The 7,500-nt window shown below is 49.6% G+C and overlaps 1 protein-coding gene across 16 annotated transcripts in view; it reads right to left on the bottom strand.

Annotated features, from left to right (window-relative positions):
- The window catches only part of LOC135092024 (forkhead box protein P2-like), a 409,229-nt gene that overhangs the window by 206,621 nt on the left and 195,108 nt on the right, over positions 1-7,500 (bottom strand). The window contains exon 1 of one of the 16 annotated variants that reach the window (XM_063990165.1): positions 3,020-3,101. The exons of the other annotated variants lie outside the window; for them this stretch is intronic. The gene's annotated coding sequence lies outside the window, so the exon portion shown is untranslated. Of the gene's footprint in view, positions 1-3,019; positions 3,102-7,500 lie in introns of those variants that run through there. 16 annotated transcript variants of the gene reach the window in all.

The raw sequence follows: 7,500 nt of genomic DNA, 5'->3' as shown, positions 1-7,500 counted from the left end.
AGGAGGAGGAGGAGGAGGAGGAGGAGGAGGAGACAGGGAAAGGATACTGCAATCATCAAACAAACAGACTGACAAACAGACAGACCAGCATCATTTGGACAACCTCACGGATTTTTATGCTCACACACACACACACACACACACACACACACACGCGCACACACACACACACACACACACACACACACACACACACACACACGCACGCACGCAAACGCAAATCCTTTCTACTCGTCTCTATTCCAAACATTTCCAAGCACCTTTACTCACAGAAGAGAAAGTCCTGGTGGCGGCGGTGGCGGCGGTGGTGGTGGTGGTGGTGTGGTAGTGTGGTGGGGATGTGGTTTTGGTCAATGACAACGGAAATACCCTGTTGCTTTGTCAGTAAACAAAAGTTGCACTTGTTTGGGGTCTGACTCAGCGCCAACAGCGACTCAGCACATCAGTGTGTGTGTGAAGAATAAACATTGCAAAATGGACATTCCTCTTCCTGATGGGGCCACGCGAAGGCGCCGCCGATCTCCTCCTACAGGAAAGAGGCGGCCACAGTACACAGCATCTCCTACAGGTTCTAATTACTCCTGCAAGCCCTTCTACAGGTAACTAACTCTTTCTACTACTACTACTACTACTACTACTACTACTACTACTACTACTACTATGAGTTTGTAGCTCTTGATGCCCCACCAGAGAGAGAGAGAGAGAGAGAGAGAGAGAGAGAGAGAGAGAGAGAGAGAGAGAGAGAGAGAGAGAGAGAGAGAGAGAGAGAGAGAGAGAGAGTCCTTCCCTCTTTCTCCTGCTTTTCCTGGCGTCTTGGGGATTAAAAACAGGTAAAAAAAAGTCCATTTCAGGAGAGAGAGAGAGAGAGAGAGAGAGAGAGAGAGAGAGAGAGAGAGAGAGAGAGAGAGAGAGAGAGAGAGTCAAGCACGCCATCTCACCTATCTTTACTCACTCTCAAGTCGCCCCAGAACGAAGCAAAGTGACTGTCCAATCCTGAGCCGCCCACTGACAGCCAATCACGAGTCAGTACACCGGAAAAAAACAGCCAATCAGGGCGTTTCTCAGGTGAGGGAGCCTGCCAGGTGAGTCCAAAAGGTGTACCTGTCACCTATACCCCCCACACCTGTTCTGATCTCCCCCCATAGGTGTGGTAATGACTTTCACGGCAATTCCAGGTGAGTCTAATCAATATTGACTCACGTGACTCTCAGAAGGTGGAGAGAAAGGACTAATAAAGCGAAGGAGATAAAATATAATAATGATAACAGTGGGATAAAGATGATAAAAGTTGAATGATTGAAGTTTTTCTCAAGGTAACTCAATTATTGGTAATGACTTCTTTGTGTGCTTTACTTATAATAATAATAATAATAATAATAATAATAATAATAATAATAATAATAATAATAATAAGAGTGAGGGGAGCATTCCAGGAAAAATCGTGGAATAAAGTCGAGTTTTTTGGGGATTTTCTCACTCAAATTTCACTCATCATTATGAAAACACTGAGCGAGACACGACTCATGTGTGTGTGTGTGTGTGTGTGTGTGTGTGTGTGTGTGTGTGTGTGTGTGTGTGTGTGTGTGTGTGTGTGTGTGTGTGTGAGAGTTAAGTTTGTATTTGTGTGGTGTATTTCTGTTGTGTGTGTGTGTGTGTGTGTGTGTGTGTGTGTGTGTGTGTGTGTGTGTGTGTGTGTGTGTGTTTGCGTTGCTATGCTCCAACAAACACGGCGGAGTCTTTGTCTGGGTCTGTGTGCATCCTCTGTACACACACACACACACACACACACACACACACACACACACACACACACACACACACACACACACACACACACACACACACACACACACACACACACACACATGAAGACACTAACAAACTAATTTACCACCAATAAAAAAATATAAAGCACAACAAGACACAAACGGGAGGAAAGACAGACCGCCACCGCCACCACCACCACCACCACCACAACCCACCCTGGCATTCAAATTTCCCGCCACACCAGTCGTCCACTCACTGCATCCTCAAAACAATCTTAATAACACCCATCCCCCGGCCCTGCCCTCACTCCCACGCCCCTCCAGCACTCAGGGAACACTCAGCTCCTCTCACCTCCTTCCTGGACGGCCCCAGTGCTCCGAAAAGCTTAAAATATCAGTAATAAATGAAGGTAAACAGCCAAACTTAACACACGCGAAGATAATGTGAACTGTGGGGACTGCACTAATTCACCGCCCCAATTAAACTAGTGAATGAATAAATGTTGTAATTAATTCCTTACTCAGTTACTCTTAGGATAAAATGATGTAAGAATTTCGCTATGGTGTTTTTGAATGGGTGAAATGTGTGATGGGAAAGGTAAATACGTGCGTGGTTATTGGTGTAAAGAGCAGGAGCACGGTAGGGAGACGAGGCCTAAGTCTGGGGAGGGGGTGGGGGGTGAGTGCAGGTGGCGCCACGTTTGAAAGTGTTTTTCTCTTGGGCTGTACAGTGGTGCGGATGTATGCCACCGCAAACACCACCACTGCCACTGCCACTACTACTACTACTACTACTACTACTACTGTCGCCACCATCACTACTCGAACTAGTACTACTATTTTTACCATCGTTACACCACCACTACCCCCACCACCACCACTACTACTACTACTACAACTACTACTGCTATTACCACTAACGTTACTGCCAACGTATTGTGACAAACACGATACATCTTAAGAACAACAACAACAACAACAACAATAACGGTGATAACGATGATAATAATGACCCGAATGAAAAATCAAGTGACCAACCAACAAGTGCACGAACTCTGATCACGTGACACGCACCTGGCCAACCAATCACACACCTAATTAACCCTCTCTCCACTTGAGAACACCTGTGCAGGGCGGACACCTGACACGGGCACGGCGCCACCGGGGATGAGCGGCGCCCACGTGCCCCTACACCTGTCAGCTACACCTGTCACCCTACACCTGTCCTCGCTCCGGCAATGAAGAGGACATACCTGTTTAGGGTTGAGGATCTTCCCGATGTAGATCCTCTTGAATCCTGCGAGGTCGAGGCCGGGGGCTGAGCGTCGCCAGGCTCGTCAGCAGGGGGCGGCTCCCCTCCTCCCCTGCCCCACTCGCCGCTACCACCATCCCCGGCACTGTTCCGCCCCCTCGCCCCCCTCCTCGTCACCATCACGTGTTCCGTTCTCTCTCGTTCCTTCAGGATGGTCTCCCATTTTCTACGCGTGTGTCCTCGGCGGCGGTGACGGGCGGCCTCCCCTTAAAGGTTAGAAGCATCTTAATTCACAGGCGACTCCGGCCGACGCAGCGCCTCCGTAACTCGCGGGGCCGCCACGCGACGCCCTCATCGGTCACGTCACGGGTCACCGAGCTCGTCCTCGCCGCCGCCAGAGCGCTAAACGCGTCCGCCCGCAGCCCTGCCACCGCGCCGGGCCTCCCCACGCAGCCCGCCGCCCAGTCTCCGAGGAGCGAGGCAGCAACGCTCTGCGGGTGTTGCTGTTAGGCACCACACAACTCCAGCCACGCAATGTAAACACAGGGAGGAGGGAACACACTGCTGCCGCGGGGACGGGGTGGCTGCCTCGCCTCGCCTCGCCTCGCCTCGACACCAACACGCACTCTCGCTCTCCCTCGGGCGCCGCACACTCGAACACAACACAGCAGCAGCAGGAGGCGGCGGGAACTCTCGGGAGGTGCGTGGCAGGAGGTGGTGGTGGAGTCTGGGCAGTCACTAGTGGCGGCGGGGTGCGTGGTGGTGGTGGTGGTGCTGCCGCCAATGGTGGCTGCCTGGCCCAGTGTGTGTGTGTGTGTTTACAAGACGGGGAGGGACACCGGCGGAGGGGGCACAAGGGGCGGGGAGGGGGCTGGAGGGGGCTCTCTGATATACCAGAGGTGGACGGACGGGAAAGAAGTGAGAGGAGAAGGAGGAGGAGGAGGAGGAGGAAGAGGAGGAGGAGGAGGAGGAGGAGGAGGAGTAGGAGGAGGAGGAGGAGGAGGAGAAGGCGGAGGAGAAAGAGGAAAGATGCTAACGTCGGTAAGAAAGGAGGAATTAGTGAACTTGGGGATAAAAGGAGACCAGGAGAGAGAGAGAGAGAGAGAGAGAGAGAGAGAGAGAGAGAGAGAGAGAGAGAGAGAGAGAGAGAGAGAGAGAGATGAAAACACGATAGAACTTCTAGAGGCGAGGACCATTTTTGGAACCCCCATCACGCATTGGGCGAGAGATGGAAGGGAATAATTATTGTGACGGAAATACGGGAAGGAAACTTAAGGAAGGGAAGGAAGAGAAGGACGGAGGCAGGAATACTTCATGGTGTTGTCAATAAGGTAAAAAATACAACAGCAAGTGAGGGGGAAAGGGCACAAACAGAGAGAGAGAGAGAGAGAGAGAGAGAGAGAGAGAGAGAGAGAGAGAGAGAGAGAGAGAGAGAGAGAGAGAGAGAGAGAGAGAGAGAGAGAGAGAAGACAAGAAAGAATTAAATGTGTGTTGATGAGGAGATTTAGGTAATCTATTTATTCGGGGAGAGAGAGAGAGAGAGAGAGAGAGAGAGAGAGAGAGAGAGAGAGAGAGAGAGAGAGAGAGAGAGAGAGAGAGAGAGAGAGAGAGAGAGAGAGAGAGAGAGAGCAGCAACTTAAGATGAATAAACTGAAGCAGGACGTGGCGAGCGAGGGACGAAGAGACGCAAAAAACACAACATACAAGGCGGGGGAGATAGACGATAGATAAATAGATAGATAGAGAGAATAAGGGCGACGGAGAAACTGAGACAAAGGAGCCGGAGAGGAGAGAAAGAAGCAAAAGTGGGCAAAGGGGAAACTGAAGCAGGAAAGAGGAAAAAGGGGAAATAACGAGGAAGGGAAGGTTGGAGGCGAGGGGACCAGCACGCAGAGTAATAACACAGAGTCGCCGCCTCGCTCGCGCGCACGCACCTATGCACTCACACACACACACACACACACACACACACACACACACACACACACACACACACGTACGCACACACACACACATACGTACGCGCACACACACACACACACACACACAGGCACGCATGGAAAAGAGCATATGTATGTGTGTGTGTGTGTACGTGTTTTCAATGGCGTTTATATATAATCACTACAAAGCGGACCGACGGACTGAGTGTATGTGCATCTGGGCGGCGGACGCACGCACGCACGCACGCACGCACACACGCACGCACACGCACACATCTGCACACATATTAATGCGCGGCGGACAAGCAGCTGCAGGCACGCACGGTTTGAGGAGGTGTCGAAGTACAGCATTATAATACATCACTTTGTTTGTGTTCTCTTCCTCTTCCTCCTCCTCCTCCTCCTTCTTCCTTCTTCCTTCCCATACACCCCTCACACACTGCCTCTCTTTCCTTCAATTTCTCTCTACTTCCTTCTTCTCATATATTTCTTTCTTATGTATTCTCTTCCTCTTTTTTCTCTCTCTCCTTCCTCCTCCTCCTTCTTCTTCTCTTCCTCCTCATTGGTCATCGCTTTCTCTCCTTCTTCTCCTCCTCCTCCTCCTCCTCCTCCTCCTCCTCTTCCTCTTCTCCTATCATACCTCCCTCCATAATCCTCCTCCTCCTTCGTTTACTTCTTCCTTCCCTTCCTTCACTTCCTTCCTCCTTCACTATATCTTCCTTTTCGTTCGTCTACTGTGTATTTTTCTCTTCCTATTCTCTTCCTCCTTCATCTTCTCCTTTATCGTTATGTTTCTCTCATCCATACATTCATTCCCCTCATCTTCCTCCTCCTGCTCTTCTTCTTCTCCTTCCCTCGCACACTTATTCCTCTTCCTTCTTCCCTACACCTTATTCTTTCTTTTCCTCTTCCTTCTCCACCCTACACTCTCTTCTTTTTTTCATCTTCTTCTTTCTTCTTCTTCGTCTTCTTCCCCTCCTTCATCCTACACCCTCCTTTTTCTTTTTCTTCCTCTTCCTCCTCCACCCTTCCACCTTTCTCTTTTTCTTCATCTACCTTACTACTCCTCCTCCTCCTCCTCCTCCTCCTCCTCCTCTACAAACTTCTCTTCCTCCCCTTCGTCTTTTCTTAAACAAGTAGATCCTCCTCCCCCTCCGCCTCCTCCTCCTCCTCCTCCACCACTGCTAACCAAACCTCTGTTGTTGTTCCCATCACGCCACCACCACCACCACCAACACCACCACCACCACCACCACCACTGCCACACTGCCACCACCACCACCACCACCACATTCATCATCAATACTGCCCCGTTTTGTCGATATCAACACCACGATTACTACTCCAACTACTACTGCTACTCTCTCTCTCTCTCTCTCTCTCTCTCTCTCTCTCTCTCTCTCTCTCTCTCTTCCTCTTCATTTGATAAGCTTTTCCTTTTAACTGCAACTAAAATCAACTCCTTATTTGTGTTTATAATGATGTGGAGTATGAAGAGGAAGAGGAGAAGGAGGACGAGGACAAGGAGGAGGAGGAGGAGGAGGAGGAGGAGAGGAGGAGGAGGAGGAGGAGGAGGAGGAGGAGGAGGAGGAGGAGGAGGAGGAGGAGGAGGAGGAGGAGGAGGAGGATTAAGTTTCATATGATTGCTAGTAATAGATGTCGGGTGCTTTTGACAGTAGTAGTAGTAGTAGTAGTAGTAGTAGTAGTAGTAGTAGTAGTAGTAGTAGTAGTAGTAGTAGTAGTAGTAGTAGTAGTAGTAGTAGTAGTAGTAGTAGTAGTTAGTAGTAGTAGTAGTGGTAGTAGTAGTTAGTAGTGCCTTGTATGTCACATAGAATTAACATTTTATCTTTAGTACACCCCCTCCCCCTCCCCCCACACACACACACACACATACCCTGACCCCCTCCCCCTCCCTCCCTCCCTGTATACATCAGTACATTCCATTACAACACACAGACACAACCACACACCACACACTCTTTCATCCCTCCTGTACCAAAATAAATCAATCGAGCCACGCGCTAAATATAATAACAAATGAAACACACACACACACACACACACACACACACACACACACACACACACACACACACACACACACACACACACACACACACCAACAAACCTGACACACAGACACAGACACACTTACCTGAACAAACCCACGACACTCTTTTTTTTTCACACACGCAGCAATCGAAGAACATAAGCAATAATAATATAACAGGTGATAAATTACGACTATGTTATTCTTAAACGTGGCGAAGGCGGAAAATAACTAACAGTAAAGATACGAGAACATAAATAAGTCAGAACACACACCTGGCGGCGGGAGGAAGAGAAGACGTATCACCTGTTAAACTTTAGCGTGTGTTGACAATAAGGAGCAGGAGAGAGTGTCGGAAGGAAAACATCACGGTATATATGAGCGGAGGCCCCGAAGGTGATGTATGGATAGTAGGTAAACACTGGATTTCACACTGAGGGACTGACTGAGAGTAAGAGAGTGAGAGAGTGAGTTAGTGAGTGCAGGAGAGCG

The sequence above is a fragment of the Scylla paramamosain genome, chromosome 39 (genome assembly GCF_035594125.1).
Source record: "Scylla paramamosain isolate STU-SP2022 chromosome 39, ASM3559412v1, whole genome shotgun sequence".
Taxonomy (NCBI): domain Eukaryota; kingdom Metazoa; phylum Arthropoda; class Malacostraca; order Decapoda; family Portunidae; genus Scylla; species Scylla paramamosain.
This window is presented reverse-complemented; position numbering and strand designations above follow the sequence as displayed.